The following is a 16,736-nucleotide window of genomic DNA, read 5'->3' as shown; positions in this document are numbered from 1 at the left end:
TGGTACAAAAACAAATACACTCAAATATCCAACACAAATAACAATGCTAAATTCTATGCTGCTTTCTATTGGTGGGTTCATGATATATAAACACATTTAAACATTAATGACTTTATTAACTCTGATGAAGTCTTGACATACAGTTAGACAAAAGCACTTAGTTCTCAGGTACCCTTTAATTAACTTTTATTTATTTTAACTGTTCTATTAAACTGCTAAAGTGTTGATTTATGGTCCGTTTTCTCATTTTTGTTATATGTCACCTAAGGTAATACTTTGAGACATGATGTCAGCCTGTCATAATATGTTTATGTTACTGCATTCTAGTTTAAAAAAGTGTTGAGTCATGTTCCCATAAATTATAATAACTGTAATAGAATGAATTAATGTCCATCTTTCTCTAACACACACACACACACACACACACACACACACACACACACACACACACACACACACACACACACACACACACACACAAATAGAAATGCATACGTGCATGAATGCCAGACTCAGAATAACTGCTTAATTTGTGAACCTCTGGACAGGTTGTCTACAACTTTCTTCAACCGGCATGCTCAGGTTTGCATTCGTTGCCTTATTTTAAACATAGTGAAATAAGTATTTATTTATTTATTCTGATGTAAAATAGTGCTTAAATTATTATTATTATTATTATTATTATTATTATTATTAGTGTAGGTGCATAGGTAAGTACTAGGCTAGCTTCCCTTGCAGGACATTTTAAGCCTAGCCATTTTCCCTTTTTGTGCTCAAAATAACCTATCTTATCTGGTTATAGTCTGGCCTTACCCATCCCATGGTTGATAATTATATATTACCCCTAATGAGAATAACTGGGATCATACCATAGATAATTTGAGGGGGGCCCATGCATGGGATAAACCACTCATGGGCTGCCTCTGTGCATTAGTAATATAGGGGGCATTCATGGGTTACAATTTCTGTTTCCCATCCATACATCTAAACTGCACTTGAATATGGATAGGAATGAACTTTGTTTTATGTAGATGGGAAGTTTGTTCCCCAGGAGCGGTATCCCCAGTGAGATTATACCTGTCCCTCCGAACCATTGTGTTAATGTTGCAGAAGTGGTTTAGATCTTTAGACTGAGTACTTCTGATGCCATTTAAATGGATGATGTGCAGTAAATCCATCAGTAATGGGTCAGTGGATGGTTTGTATGCCAGACATAGGTCACCTCTTAGCAGTCTGTAGGATACGGAGTAAAGTGAAAGGGCTTTGACTCATTCCAAGTAGGACATGTTGTTTAGGCTTTGTATCCTTTTAGTAAGGTATCTCTGCGGGTGTTCCAGTTGTTGCATGTGTATGGACAGATACATGCCAAAGGGGTATTATATTCAATAATTAGCATAATGAGGGCTGAGTAAAGGAGGACGATGACACCCCTAGATCTAGACACAATCCCTTTGTTTATAAGCTGTGCAGTACAGAAGGATTTTCTTACAACAGTGGACACATGTTGGTCAGAAGTTAGTCACTGTTCATATACGTTCCCAAATCCTGAACAACTGGGTAATCTCTCTCTTAGTTAACAATAACAATTATTAATTATAATAATTGTACATTATTAATTAATAACTATTATTTTTTAATTATAGTAATTGCTTAGTTCATCAAGCCAGACTGTTTCTGGCATTGTTATCAAATTTCTTAACCTGAAAGTACAAAGCAAAAGAGGTGTCACATTTTCAAGGGTTCAATAGGTTTATGACCCAGGAAATGGAAAGAAAGCAGCTGCAAACGGCTGCACACAATGAAAGAGTTGTTAATTCCAACAGACTCAAAAAGTTTATGACCCCACTGAGTGGGAAAGACAGTCGCTATAAACACCTTACTATGTTTGCTTTTTTTTTTTTTTTTTTTTTGTGGTCAAAAATCTTAAAATGTATTGGGTAAAATTTATGTAAAGCCAGGGTGACAAATCCGTAAGCAAGTATCATGTCAGTTTATTCAAGTCTAATGTGGTGTAGGATTGCTGAATAGGATTATGAATGAAACAACTAAGACATTCTTATATGTAGCACTATAGGGATAATTTTGTAGAGAGGTAAATACACTCTGATGAATAGAGATGTAAGTAGGATGTATTTGTCCTTTTAAAACAAGTGGTAATAATCTAAGTTTCCAGGATGTAGCATAATATATCCTAATTCTGTACAATGCAGCATTTCATATTGGCTATTACTACATTTATACTGTACAGTATGCTTGCATCTCACAGGCCTTTCCTGGTTGCACATATATACAGTAACAGTTGGGCTTGCTGCTTGCATCTATGCTTTTGTCTGCTACAGAAAGCCATCACAGCCTTTCTGGCATTATATGTGGGGTTACTCTTTAGCTTGGACTGTTCTGCAAGTCACCAAATGGAGAGATGATAAATTAGCAAGCAAAGGAGAGTAGTGTTGCTGGAACTGAATTCATCCTCAAGTCTTAGTGAGTACTTTCACAAGGTGGACCCTGTTTTTCACAAAATCTCACCAAGATGACACTGATATATAGACTGTATTTTATATAGCATACATCATGGACAAAAGTAGGTTAAAAATTGAAAAAGATAGCTGGGTGCATAAGACCCAGGATAAAAAACTGTCCAATCTTGGTAGGTGCACTGGTGCCAGGACTGGAAAAAATGACAGTGTAGAGTCCTCAAAACATAGAAATGTGCCTACAATGGGGCTAGGCCAGCCCTAGGGGGAGGATGGCCCCACAGTTGTATTAAGAAGTAGTAGTGGTCCACAAAAATCACAAAAATTGATAGGCCAAAAATGGGCCATAAAATGACAGAGTGGACTATTGAGGATAAGAACAAAATTACAGTATGTATTGTTGCTATTATGCAAGAAGCCCAGAATTTCCAGACAGAAGATATACAAAAAGATTAAGAGAGAAATTAGAGGAAAGAAAAATACTTGCACAAGAAAAACTGTCAGAAGTTTCAAATAAAAAATTGTGTTCATTAATACAACAGATTTATGAAAAACATTATATACACCAAAAAACATTGTGCCATTTGGAAAAAAAGAAGTGACTGAGAAAGTGCAAAAATATAAAGAATAAAATCTGGAAATTTTTGAAAGGTAGAAAAAAGAAATATCAACATGGGAAAGAAAGAGGGGTCTGATATGGTGCAATATGTATGCAAAGGAGAAACCAAATTAATCAATACAAAAAAAAAGGATCCCCAAAGATATTTGAAGAGAAATACAGGCAAAGGCATCCAGATAAGGAACATTACACAATAAAAAATTAAGATCACAAATAGAGAACTTAGATCAGAAGAATAGTAAAGTAGAAGTTAAAGAAAATAGAAGCTGAAGTTATAGCAAACCTGTGAAGTGAAGGATTTACTGTTGAAAGTCTAACACAGGTTATATCACAGCATGATGGATAAACGAGTTCCCCAGGTAAGGAGAAACAAGAGGAGAAGGAGACATGTGAAGAAGAAATATGGACATGGGAAAGAAAAGAGATTTAATATGGTGCAATATTTATGCAAAGGAAAAATTATAACTAATCAATACAAAAAGAGAAGCACTAAAGATATTTGAAGAGAAATACAGGCAAAAGCCTCCTGATATGGAACATATTACAATGCAAAAAATAAGAAAACAAAGAGGAAAAGTAGAAAAGAAGATTTGTAATGGAGGAATTAAAGACATAGAAAGTGAGGTTACGGATTACCTGCAAAGTGAAGGATTTAGTGTAGAAAATCTAACTCTGGTAACATCACAGCAGGATAGAGCAATGGATCCCCAAATTAAGGAATACCAGTGGAATGGGAAACATTTAATCAGTTGCCATATGAAGATACTTTGGAGCATTCCATAGGAAACCAGTACAGAAGTTCAGTTGGAGTTGCACAGTAAGGGAAGGAACAGGAAACTGTTGCAACTCTGATGCAGTCAATGTTCTGGAGTGATAGGCCAGTGAGCTCTCATATGAAAGAGTAACGGATAATGTATGACGAAACTGAAGAGGATGTGACACAGGAAATGCTCCTGAACTTTCTATAGAATGCCTGTTAGAAATGGAGAACAAAGCATGTGCCCTTAGTTTAAAAGAAAATGATCTAAGAGAAAAGTTGCTTGATTTAATAGAGATGGACAGACATATTAAGATCAATGAAAGAAACATAATACAGAAAGTCAATAAAACCCCAAAAGTTAAAAGTTTGATAAAACAAATGAACATACTACTTAGGACTATTCATAGAGATTTATGCAATATAACAGAAGTAAATAGGATATATCACTGTGCAACTAAATTAATGACAGATAAAGTCTTGCCACAAAAACACAGGCTAGTAAGAAAAAGGAAGGCGAAAAATCAAATACCATCATGGAAGTATCGAATAGAGAAAACTATAAAGCAATTAAGACAAGAAGTATCGCTGTTAGAAGAGTATAGATGAGGGAACGGAGCAACATAAATATTCAGAATGATAGATGTGATAAAAGCAGTGTGCAGCATCAGAACCGATTGGGATCTAATGTATACTATTGCAAATAATAAATTAAAAATATCAGCACAGGCAGAAAAACTTGGAAGATATGCAGATAAATATAAAGGAAAAGTACAAAATAAGTAATTTATTGATGACCCCAAAAAGTTTTATAGAGAAGTGGGAAACAAGGCAAAAGGAACTGAAACACAGCAAGCAAAAAAAAAAAAAGAAAGAACGAAATGGATACATTTTGGAGAAATATCTATGAAGATCCTGTGGAACATAACAAAGATGCTACTTAGATAGAAGAAGTAAAAAAAGGAATAAGAAGTTCAGATGTACATGATATGTAACAGAATGATGTAATGGCTATAGTTCCTAACTTCTGGCTAAAAGTATTAACATCTTTACATGAACATTCAACCATGAGTAAAAACTATTTATATGCATACCCCAAGCAGACACCAACCTGGTTAACAACAGGAAAAACAATACACCTACTTAAGAGTGAATCTGCAAGCTATCCTAAAAACTATAGCCCAATAACTTGCCTTCCAGCGATGTTTATAATATACACTAGAACTGATGCCAACAGAGTTTATAGTCATTTAGAAAAAAACTCAATCATGGCAGTAGAACAAAAGGGTTTATATTAAAAGCCTGAAATGGTGAATGCTCGAGTATATGTACATCGACACATAAATGTCGATGTACATAAACAGCGAAACACGAAAACTGCAAAATTTGAACCGCTGAACGAGTTCCGTCATCAGAACGTGCCACACAGGTAAGTAAAAATTTACACTAAATAAATACTTTAACACTTTTTTGCATGGCCCTACACCCCCCACACCCCCCTACCTTAATATATCAACTCCAAGACTGAACTACAGTGGGGGAAAAGGATATATTTCCTTATCCCCACCATTGCGCTGCTGACCAGGAAACACGTTCGGCGTTTCAAATTTCGTGGTTTTTGTGTTTCGCTGTTTATGTACATTGACCTTTATGTGTCAATGTACATAGACTCAAGCATTTGTCATTTCGGCCTTTTAATATAGAACCGAACAAAAGGGTAACAAATGAAAGTCATATGGGACAAAGGATCATTTGTTGTTAAACAAAGTCATAATGGAGAACTGTAAAAGGGGGAATAATTTAAGTATGGCATGGATAGACTACAAAAAGCATTAGACATTCATAGATAAAAGAGTGCTTAAAAATGAATAAGATACACCCTACTATCAATTACATTACTACGATCATGAAACAGTTGCAAACCACTTCACAGTTAAGCCATGATAAAGGACAAACTGTTATTCCAGGGATAAAATTTCAAAAGAGGATATTCCAGGGTGACTCTTTGTCACCCTTGCTCTTTTGTCTTGCCCTTAACCCATTAAGCTGTCTACTAAACAGATTAGGTCACGGTTACAATTTGGTTCCCAGAAAACAACAAAGTATAAAGACTTCTCATCTCCGTTTTGTGGATGATTTAAACTGTATAGTTCATTAAAGGAGGAACTGAAAGCACAACTGCAAGTGGTCAAAACTTTTTCAGATAATATAAGAATGTCATTTGATTTTGATAAATGTGTAAAAGCAACCGTTAAAGCTGAAAAGCTGCAGAACCAAGAAAATATCACTATGGGACAGGAATGTGATATAAAATAACTTCAGCAAGAGGGAGTGTATAAATATTGGCAACTGATGAAGGATTGACAAGAAAACATCAACAAATGTGAATAAAACTTTGTAAGGAATATTTTAGAAGACTAAAATTAATACTGAAAACAGCATTGCCATCAAAGAATTAAGTCCAAGCTATAAACCAATTTGCTTCTCCTGTTCTAACTTAGAGTTTTGGAGTGACTGACTGGCCGCAAAAGGTGTTGGTTCAGTCGGACAGGAAAACAAGAAGGATGTTTCATGCTTATCAAATGACTTATAAAAATCATTGTGTACCAAGATTATATATTCCTTGTTCTAAAAGAGCTATGGGCCTCTTTGAAATTGATTACATGATCTGCAATCATAGTACTGCATACATATCTGATGACCTCATCAGATCCAAACATAGTGAAAGTTTTGAAACATGAAAAAAAAAGTCTAAGATGACTTCCCTGCTTAGTTTAGCAGAAGGTTATAAGTGTCAAAGGGGAATGGAAATCAAACTAGAACTACATAAAAATCAGGCAGCAACTGAATGTGCCAAAAAAATGAAAGAATATAAGTTGAAGGATCAGATGAGAAGGCAAGAAATGTGGGAAATTCATAAATATAGTTGCAGTTACAGAAAACTCTTGGAACAACCTCATATTGATCAGGACTGAACACAGGAATGGTTAAGGAGAGGTGAATTTACACCAAAAGATTAAGGGTTAATATTGGCGCCCCAAAATAGTGGACTACATACACATTGGTTTACAAAGTCCATTGAACATGTGGGAGAAACAGAAAAATGTAGGTTTGGTAAAACAGAATTGGTAACAGTCATAAATCTTGTTGTGATATACTAACAGCAGAAGGACTGTTTACTCAAAGGCATAATAATGTGGCAAGACTGTTGCACTGGGGATTGTGCAAACATTATAATATTGAAGTAGCTGAAAAACACTGGAAACGTGAGACACAAAGAATTATAGAAATGATGAAGTTTGTATCACATGGGATCACCCATTACTAACAATTTAAAAACCTAGATGTGGGAAAAACAGATATAGTAGCCCATGAAAACAAGACAAAAGTAGCATTGATCATTGAAATTGGCACACCAAGTGATTACAGTATCTTAAGTACAGAGAGACACAAAATCATAACATACCAGGATATGCAGGCAGAAACAAGGGCAATGTAGATGAAGGATACCCAGACAGTTCCAATAGTAGTAGGAGCAACGGGTCTTATAAAAAAAAATTGCAAACATACTTAGATATGTTACCAATACATGTAAATTCACATGAATTGCAGAAGGAGTCATTACTGGGCATATTGTGGGTGCTGGAAGAGCACCTTTATGTAAAGGTGTGATGATGGATTTTTTCAGAGGTTAGGGACAATGAACTCTGCTCTGGAGTGATTTATAAGGATATTGACAGGATACGCTATGGCTTCTGCAGTAAGTTTTAAGTATTCAGGGGGAAGTTGTCAGAGGACAAAGAGCATGATTTTAGTTTTTGAATGAGAGAGGTAGGGACAGGTTTAAGAGAAGGTGGGATAGAAGACGTAGTACTAGTTTGTTGAGGAGGTGAAGGTTTTTTTTTGGTTTGTGCAGGCGTCATGAGATAAGGGTGGAGGGGGATAAGAGATGGGGCTTGACATAGTTGTGGAGGTGGGATTTGTTAACAGTTTGATTATGCTGTCTATAAAGTAAGGGTTAAACAGATTGGCTATCTCTGAGGGGGATTGTCAGGGTATGGTGTTGGAGTTTGTTTAGAGCCCAGGGTAAGCAGGTTTGAGATGTTTCCAAAATTGTTTTGGATTGTTTTTTTTGTTTTGCCAGTTGATTTGAAAAGTGTTTTTTTGTCTAAGTTCACTAGTTTTTTTTGCTTTATTTTGTAGCTGTTTATATTTGATTAGGTTGGCATCAGATTTGTTATTGTGCCATTCCTTCCATGATTTATCTCTATCTTGTAGAAGTTGTTTGGTATTTTTTGTTAGCCAGGGACCATGGCTAGTTTTTATTCTTTTGGTGCATAGGGGGGCTAGGCTGTCAAGGGTATTTAGTAATAGATTGTTGAAGTATTCAAGGGCATCTTCTAGTGGTAGTGTTTTAAGTTGGTTCCAGTTAGTGTGTTTTACGATTTTGATAAACTTTCGCTGGTCAAAGTTTCTAATATTTCTGGTAGTTTTGTATGCGTGGGTTCTTGTAGTTTGTGGTATGGATCTATATATGAATATGGATAGGTGGTTACTAAGAGTATTGGGTAGGGTGTGGGGAGTAGAGTATTTGTATGGATTAGAAACATGTATCCAGTCAAGAGCTGCACCTAGGGTATTGCTGTTGTGCATACCGGTGGCATTGGTAATGAGCTGGGTATAATCGTACAGGTTTATGCTATTAGTAGGGGAGTCAATCATCAGATCCTGCCAGTTAATGTTGATATCTCCTATAATTGTAGTATTTTTACTGATGTTTTCTGATTTCCAAGAGAGGATATCTTCCATAGTTTGGATATTTTGCCGGGGGGGGGGGGTATATATAGACCAACAATGCATATTTGTTTTGTTAATTTGTAGGGGTCCAATTAGAATTTCAGCATTGGTAAAAGGTGGTATTTTTTTAGGGAAAGGTGAGATTGTGATTGTTTTGGGATATGTTAAGGCTACCCCCACCACCACCTTTTTTTGTTGATTCTGTCTTTTCTAAGTATATTATAGCCTGGAGGTGTTAGTTCAATATTATGGATATGAGGTTTTACCCAAGTTTTGGTGTCACTGCTCCAGGGATTACTTCAGTGTCACTGCTTGACAGAGGCACAGCAAAATGATAGGCATAGTTTTTATTCAAACTAAAGGGGTGGCGAAAGCCACCCCACACTACTTCTAGGGCTTATTAAATGCCCTTGGGCAGATAGCCTAGTATGAACCTATGAACCTATGAACCTATGAACCTATCTGGGGTGTATTGACTTAACCAAGCAAGAAATTGTGTGGTTTTGTTACAGTTACTATGTGTGTTTAGGGTTTCTAAAATAATATGTTTAGGGTTTAGGCTTTTAGCAGAGAAAGCTGTATTTGGGGGCCCTGGGTTGGGGTGGATGTCCCCACACAGAGATAGAGTGTGTTGCATGGAGAGGTAATGTTTGAGGTATTGGGTAGATTTACTGTTGCTGACTATTATGTAGAGGGTAGGTTTACTAGTGATCTTGTCTGGAAGGATTTTTAGTTTTGAGAGATACATAAAGTGACATTGAATTTGGCTGGCTGATACTTTACTAAAGCTTTTTGTGGGGTTGTCATGATGTAGAGGAAGAGTAGAGTGTTTAATTGTTGCAGGGGTTGGGGAATGGTTTCGGGAGGTGATGTGGATTAGGGTACTGATATAATGTTAGAAGCAGGTTAGAGAGAAGGTAGCACAATTTTAGTGACATGGTTTACCTTGAGTTCTAGAAGGTAGGGTGGAGCTAGTGTATTAATGGGTGGGGTTGTCATGCTGATCGGATGTATGGAGATGGGAGTGTTTGTAATTGGATAACAGGCTTTGGGGTGGAGTAATGGTGGGTATTAAGCTAGGGAAAGCAGGGGTTGGTGGGAATGGGGATAGGGTAGGGGAGCAGAGTGAGACTGAGTGGAAAGAGTCCTGAGGCAGACCAGCAAACAAAAAACAATCTGCTGAAGTAGCTAGCCCAGGTCAGTAATATGGAGCCCATGGAAGGGTTTCTAAGCACAGTTTATCTAGAAGGTATTGTAAAGGGAGTTAAAAGTTATCCTGAGGAATGTTTGAGATAGTGCAGTAAAGAGGGTTAGCTTCCTTTTTAAAGAGTAGTTTTACCAGATGGAAAACAATGCTAGTATTTGAGGAGGGGAGGCGAGGGCAGGGTGAGGGTCCAGTAGTGTGCATACCTCTGTTCGTTACTGTATAACTTATTATTAAAGAGGACTGATCTTTCCAGTCAAAACATACACTGCAGGCAGTTGTAAAAGTAGTTTAGGGTTCCAAAATATGCAGTGTTCTTGAATTCAGAGGGGCAGTCGCGGTAGCTGCTTCAGTTAGGTTGGGTGACCTCAATGCAGTATGGGTGGACTGTGATATAAAACAGAAATACAATTGGTTGAATGAAGAGGGGAAGGAAGGAGAGTAGAGCCGGACAGTTATTTGAGAGACTAATATGAGTAAAGAGGAAAGTAAGAGAGGTAGATAAACAATTAAAATAGGAAAGAATACCACCAGGATGAAAGGAGGCAGCTGACCACTTTGTAGAAAATCCGTTTATTTAGCACTTTCATCCTTAGTAAAAGAACTTTATCACAATCACATTCTGATGAAGTTCTTTTACTAAGAAAGAAAGCGCTAAATAAATGGATTTTCTACAAAGTGGTCAGTGGCTTCGTTTCAGCCAGGTGATATTCTTTCCTAGTTTGTGGTTCCTGTTTTCAATTAATTAAAATAGGCAGCAAGTATGTAAGATATTTCAGTAGGTAGGTTCAAAGGTATCAAATAAATGGTTGAGTAGGCTAGAACACCAGTATTCGTATAAGCTTAATGACCATTTTTAACAACTTTTAATTATTTTAGGCAGCAATTAAAAAAACATTTGTTGTTATGTTAAAAAAAAATGGAGAAAAAAATTAAAAACTGTAGAAATGCTTGAACCTCTGTTTGCGACCAGTGTATATCATCAAAGACTGATACTACATTTTGTTGTATCTTTTGTTTTTCCCGGTTAGGGGTCGCCACAGCGGAACTCTGGTCCGCTAATGATTGGCAGTAGATTTTTACGTGCCGAGTTGCCAGCTCTGATGCACAACCTTCAACGAGGGTACGCCCATTCATATATGTCTCCACACAGAAGACGCTTTAGCTGAGAATCGAATAGGACAACGTCTTACTGTGAGGTGACAATGCTACCACAGCACCACCACCGCAAAGACTGATACTACATTCATTCGCTCAAAAGCAGTCTGAGTAAAGCATACCATACAGTCTCTGTACTAGTCAACAAATAGACAATACACTTTGAATGCTATTTAACAGATTAGTCTAATGTTCAGCCTGTGCTAGTGGGAAATACTTTATGAGGTCTGCTGTGCTTTACTCGCATGCTGAACCACTAGCAATTAGTGGAAGGTCTTTGTTGCTGTTTACAGTCAAATTTGAATGGATAAACTAGCATCCTATTATTTTTGGAGTTACTTAGATGCTATCCATGTTGTAGTTACTAGATTGCAGGTCATACAGTAAGAGATGCTGTGCTATATTATCATGTAGAGTAAGAGAAACACATGTTATGTTGGCAATTAGGATAACATTGATAAAATATGGAAGTTAATCACTGCTTCAAGAGTCTTCCACAATATGCTTTAAGAAAGCTAAATGGAAAACTAGAAATGTAAATGGAGAACTAGAGGTCGCACTACCTGAATTGCGGTTTCTACTAGCTCAGTTACTAGTAAAGGTGGCTTTTGCTTTAAGCGAGTATGACAATTTGCTCATAAAAGATCTGGCCAGGTTACACTATTGGAGATGCATTTGCTATTCTATGCACAATGTATACAGCGCATATTCTCTTCATGTTGATGAGACCTGGTGGGGGCACAAAGCCATCTGAAAAGGAAACCCTTTCATGAAATTTCATTGTGTGTTGTGCCAGTTGACTTTTTGGTAATGTGCAAGTGAGAAAAGAGAACAGCGCTGTTAAAAAAATGCAAACGCACATGTGCTGTAGAAGGAATCACTTTTCTTCAGTCTTTCAATGATAGCTGCAAACCGAAGTGATCTTTAAATGGCTATACTTTTGAAACTTAAATTATTTTTATTTTGCTTGACGTCTTCCTGAAATAGTCATTGTTATATTAAACTTTGCCTCTTAAAAGACAAATTACTTTCTATGGGCGCATAACAGAATCATTTAAAAGAACTGGTTGCATTTATCCATTTTTATATTTCACTAACTGCGCTCATTACATTTGTTTCACAATTTATGTTCCTTGATAAAGAGGAAACAACTGACTGCTGTTGTTTCTCTATATACTCAGTGTCATGACTACATCACTTCTAGTAATAAGATATGAAACGTTAAAGCTCTGGCTTCGTGCCTAGACTATAGAGCTGTTGCCAAAAAGGATTAGTATATTAACATCTGTGATCTTTGAAAAATACAATGAAAGCTGTGAATAGGGATTTATTTACTGCACAGTTCAGTAATCAGTTGTATCCTATGTTTATGTCATTAAACTATATAAGGAGATATTAATGAAGTCAGGCATGTCTTTATACGGATATAGGCTTATTTCTCTTCAACATTAATCTAAAAAACTGGTGAGTTTCTTGCAGTGCATGACAAATTATGGTACCTGTAGATGTTATAACTCACTAATATAATTGATGGTACAAATACTGAATATTAAATGGATGGAAGTAATAGCTTGACATTTAAGCATATGCTCTGAGTTATACTAACACAATAAAATAAATGAAGTACAATATAAACTTGAAAGCAGTTTGTTTGCTTTTTTCTGGTTATTTGTCTGCCTTCTTCATGCTGACTATCATCCCACCTTTATTCCATCATTCTATCAGCCATTTGGCTATAGTGGTGTATGAGAAATGAAGAACCGTTCTCTTGGTGGTTTGCACTGGCTTTCATGCCTAACGTCTTAAATGTGGGCAACATGTTTCCTACCAAAGCACAGCTTACAGTGCTAGAGAGCCAGGTGTTATATCTGTATATATGTATAAAGAATCTACAGTGGGAGTATAGCTATACTAAAGAGAGAGACAAACCACAGAGCTGTTTGCAGGTCAACTTTTTACTGAAAACTGCCATCAGTCTTCAGATTACATGACTCACTCCCCTTTTAAAGCTAGGGTTTCATTAAGATATATTTACACTAACCACAAACCACCACTTTTGACATCCCCTTTTCCTGAAAAAGTGATGCATATCCTTAGTGACTTATTTACAACTACTGATATAGCTAAATGTACTCTAACTACTATGTGAGCCTTGCAAGAATTATGCACTATAGTCATTTTAAATGTTTGAAATATTGACATATGTGCAGTCTCGATAACTGATGGGGTTTCTTGATTAAAGGACAATACCTGCAATATTAACTCTGAGTAGTTATTTTAGCACAGACATTATACCGGTTGCTTCCAATCAGATTTCGTTATGAAGACTAAGACAGCTTTTGCTAAGAATCTGAAGAGACATTAAACAATTCCAAATTGGAAATTTGCAGTGAACTGTCCAATAAAGTCCTTAGCAAATCTCTTCCAATATACTGATATGGCACTGGTATGTCTGAACATAACTAGATGTTGATAATGCCTGTGGATCTGTGTATTACCATGCATGATCCCAGTCAATCGTAGTATCCTAATACTAAAGCTTGCATGAAACCTTATGTCCAGAAGTAGCTTTACTAGTTGAATCCTGGTTTATTCTGACTTTCCCTTTCCTTTAGGTTTGAAAAATTCCTCATTAAATTGTAGAAAAAATTGCTCTCTAGAGTGCAATAGTTTTCTATAGCCATTTGCTTTCAGCTACCAGTGATAGAAATTATGAAAAATTGAAAACCAACAACAGAGAACAAAGTGTCATAATGTAGCGTTATATAACATGCCTTCGAGATAAACAGATATGTGTTACACTAAATACACTATACAGTGACGAAAGCTAATGAGAAAAAAAGAAGGAAAAAATAGGAAAATTCATTAACCAAAAAGAGAAGGAACAGGGTCATAGGTGTTTATTAGGCTAACGACCACAAGGGCCTTTTTAAGTCTAGCCATGCATCCCAAATTTCTGACATGTTCTGTTATTCCTGATAAGTATAATCATGGGCTTGGGAAATGTAACATTTACAAGCAGGGGCCTGGGAGATGAACCATTTACAGGCGGCCTGTGTCCATTACAGAGACAGATCCTAAACCAGGGCTGAATTTCCTGTTCCCCATTCAATTGTCCAAGTTACACTTGAATTGTGCTCGGGAGGAACTCTGCTTCACATGGATGGGGAGTCTGTTCCAGAGAGGGGGGTAGTCTCTGAGATACATACCTGTCTCTCCAGCAGGTCCTATTTATATCACAGCCAAGGTTTAAGTCTTTAGAATGGGTAATTCTGGTGCTGTTTGTTTTGTGGATATGCAGGAGGTCCATCAGAGTCGGGTCTGACAATGCCCTGTATGCCAGGCATAGATCTCTCTTTGACAGCCTGTAAGACACACAGAATACTGGGACAGGGCCTTGAGGCGGGTCTGCATAGGACAGTTTACTTACACCCTGTATTCTTTTAGTGAGGAATCTCTGTGGGCATTTCATTTGTTGGAAATGCCTTGTTAGGTACATACCAAAGGGGGCATTGTACTCAATGATAGGTCTGATGAATGCCGAATACAGTGGAACAATGACTTTCTTGGACTTAGATGTCATACCTTTGTTTATAAGTTGTGCAACATTGAATGTTTTCTTCACTGCTGTAGATGTGTGATGGTCAAACGCTAGATTACTATCTATGTGTGTCCCCAAGTCCCTGACAACTGGGTCAACTCTAAGGGGTGCGTTGTCAATATGATAGTTACCAGGGATGGATGACTTCCCAAAGGATACTATTATGCATTTCTTGGCATTTAGTTTTAGTGCATGGCTCTGACACCAGTTGTTTGTCTGTGTCAGTCCTTCCTGGAGAACATTTGTGTCAGCATGGGCTTCAATGACAGCTCATAATTTGCAATTGTCTGCAGATTTAGTCAGTCAGAGACCACTGACATTGGCCTTGACTTCAGAAAAGTAAATGCCAAAAATGAGCGGCCCAAGGACCAATCCCAGAGGGACTCCACTTGTGACTGGCCTCTTTGTAGGGTTGGACTACCCAGTTCTAACCTCCTGGGTGCTGTCTGCAAGCCAGTTGGCTATCTACTGAGTGACATAAGGGTTTGTACCTACCTTCAGGAGTTTGTCAACAATGCCCAAGTGGGATATTGTGTCAAATGCCTTGACCAGGTCAAGGTAGGCAATGTGAACAATTTTGCCCTCATCCGTTGATTTGGTGATCTTCTCAAAGAAGTCCGCCAGGTTGATTAGGCATGACCTGCCCTTGACGAAACCAAACTGGGTTGGGTCCAGTATCTGGAGGTTTACTATACCACTATTGATCATTTCTATGATAATTTTTCCATAGCTTTATATATAAGACTAGTGAGACTTATGGGTCTGTAGTTTCCATGGTCTGTAGATGGCCCACCTTTGTGTGTAGGGATGACTGTTGCTGTTCTCCATTCATAAGGCATGAAACCTGTTTGGAATCTACAGTTAAACAGCAATTGTAGAGGGCCTGCTAGGTCATGTTTCATGCTATTTAGAAGGCATCCTGGGATATTGTCTTGGCCCATTGATGCAGTGTTCTTGACCTAGAGAGACAGTATTAATGACTTGTTCCCTAGTGATAGCAGGGGAAGTTATATTTGATGTCATTTTCTGAGGGAAGATTGAGGGGGAGAGAGGGGTAAAGTTGGAGCTGAATTTATTTGCCAGTAGGTTTACTGTATCTTCTGGCTCAGTATAGGTGGCTCTATTTACAACATCATATTTCAGGAGCAATCTGCATAATGTTGCACCTGGCCGTACCAGACAACATGTCTAGAGCAATGTGTCCAAACAGTCACTGTATTGAGTGTTTGTTTCTTTCTTTCTTTCTTTCGGCTTTTCCTGGTTAGGGGTCGCCACAGCGGAACCCCGGACCGCTAATGATTGGCAGTAGATTTTGACGTGCTGGCTTGCCGGGCCTAACGCACAACCTTCAACAAAGGAACGCCCATTTACAAATGTCACCACACAGAAGACGCTCTAACTGAGAATCGAACGGGCAACGTCTAACTGTGAGGTGACAACGCTACAGCAGCACCACCACCGCAGTAGTCACTGTATTGAGTGTACAATGCTGAAATGTCAAAATGCTGAAATGTTAAAATCTTGATGTTCCAAGCTATAGACGTAAATGCGTTTTCAAAATCAATTAATATTGCTAATGTTGGGGAGTATTATAGTTATTCAGTTCATCCACTCACAAATTCTGAGAATATTTCCAAAGGAGAGCAATGTATAATCTTGATATAACAGTTAGTGGGACCAATACTAACTTAATACAATAAGACTTGTCAAAATCTTTAGAAGTCGTAGGCAGTCATTTATCTAAAGGAGGTGTATAAAGCCTCCTGAATCAATTTAACTACTTATGGCCATGACGGATGAACTTTAAAATAACTCCAAAAATTATGCAAACTATTAGGGTTACTGAGTACCTCATACAGTGTGAGTTATCAACTTAGTGAATAATAATATACTTAAAGTCATGATACTGAGTGCACAATGCTGAAAAATCAAAAATTTGAAATGCTAAAATGTTGAAACTAAAATACGTAATCTCCTACTTATATGGATATCTGGACTTGCCCCCCCCCCCCATGTAGGACCCATGTTAGCATTTTCTGAGCTTCACATACTCAGGAGTGATATTACTTGTTGACCGTCTGTGTACTGGCATAGTATATATATGTTGTACATGCATGCTGTTAGGA

This window comes from Protopterus annectens, chromosome 8.part0 (assembly GCF_019279795.1).
Source record: "Protopterus annectens isolate FY-2018-M chromosome 8.part0, PAN1.0, whole genome shotgun sequence".
NCBI lineage: Eukaryota > Metazoa > Chordata > Ceratodontiformes > Protopteridae > Protopterus > Protopterus annectens.
Note: the sequence above shows the minus strand (reverse complement) of the source record.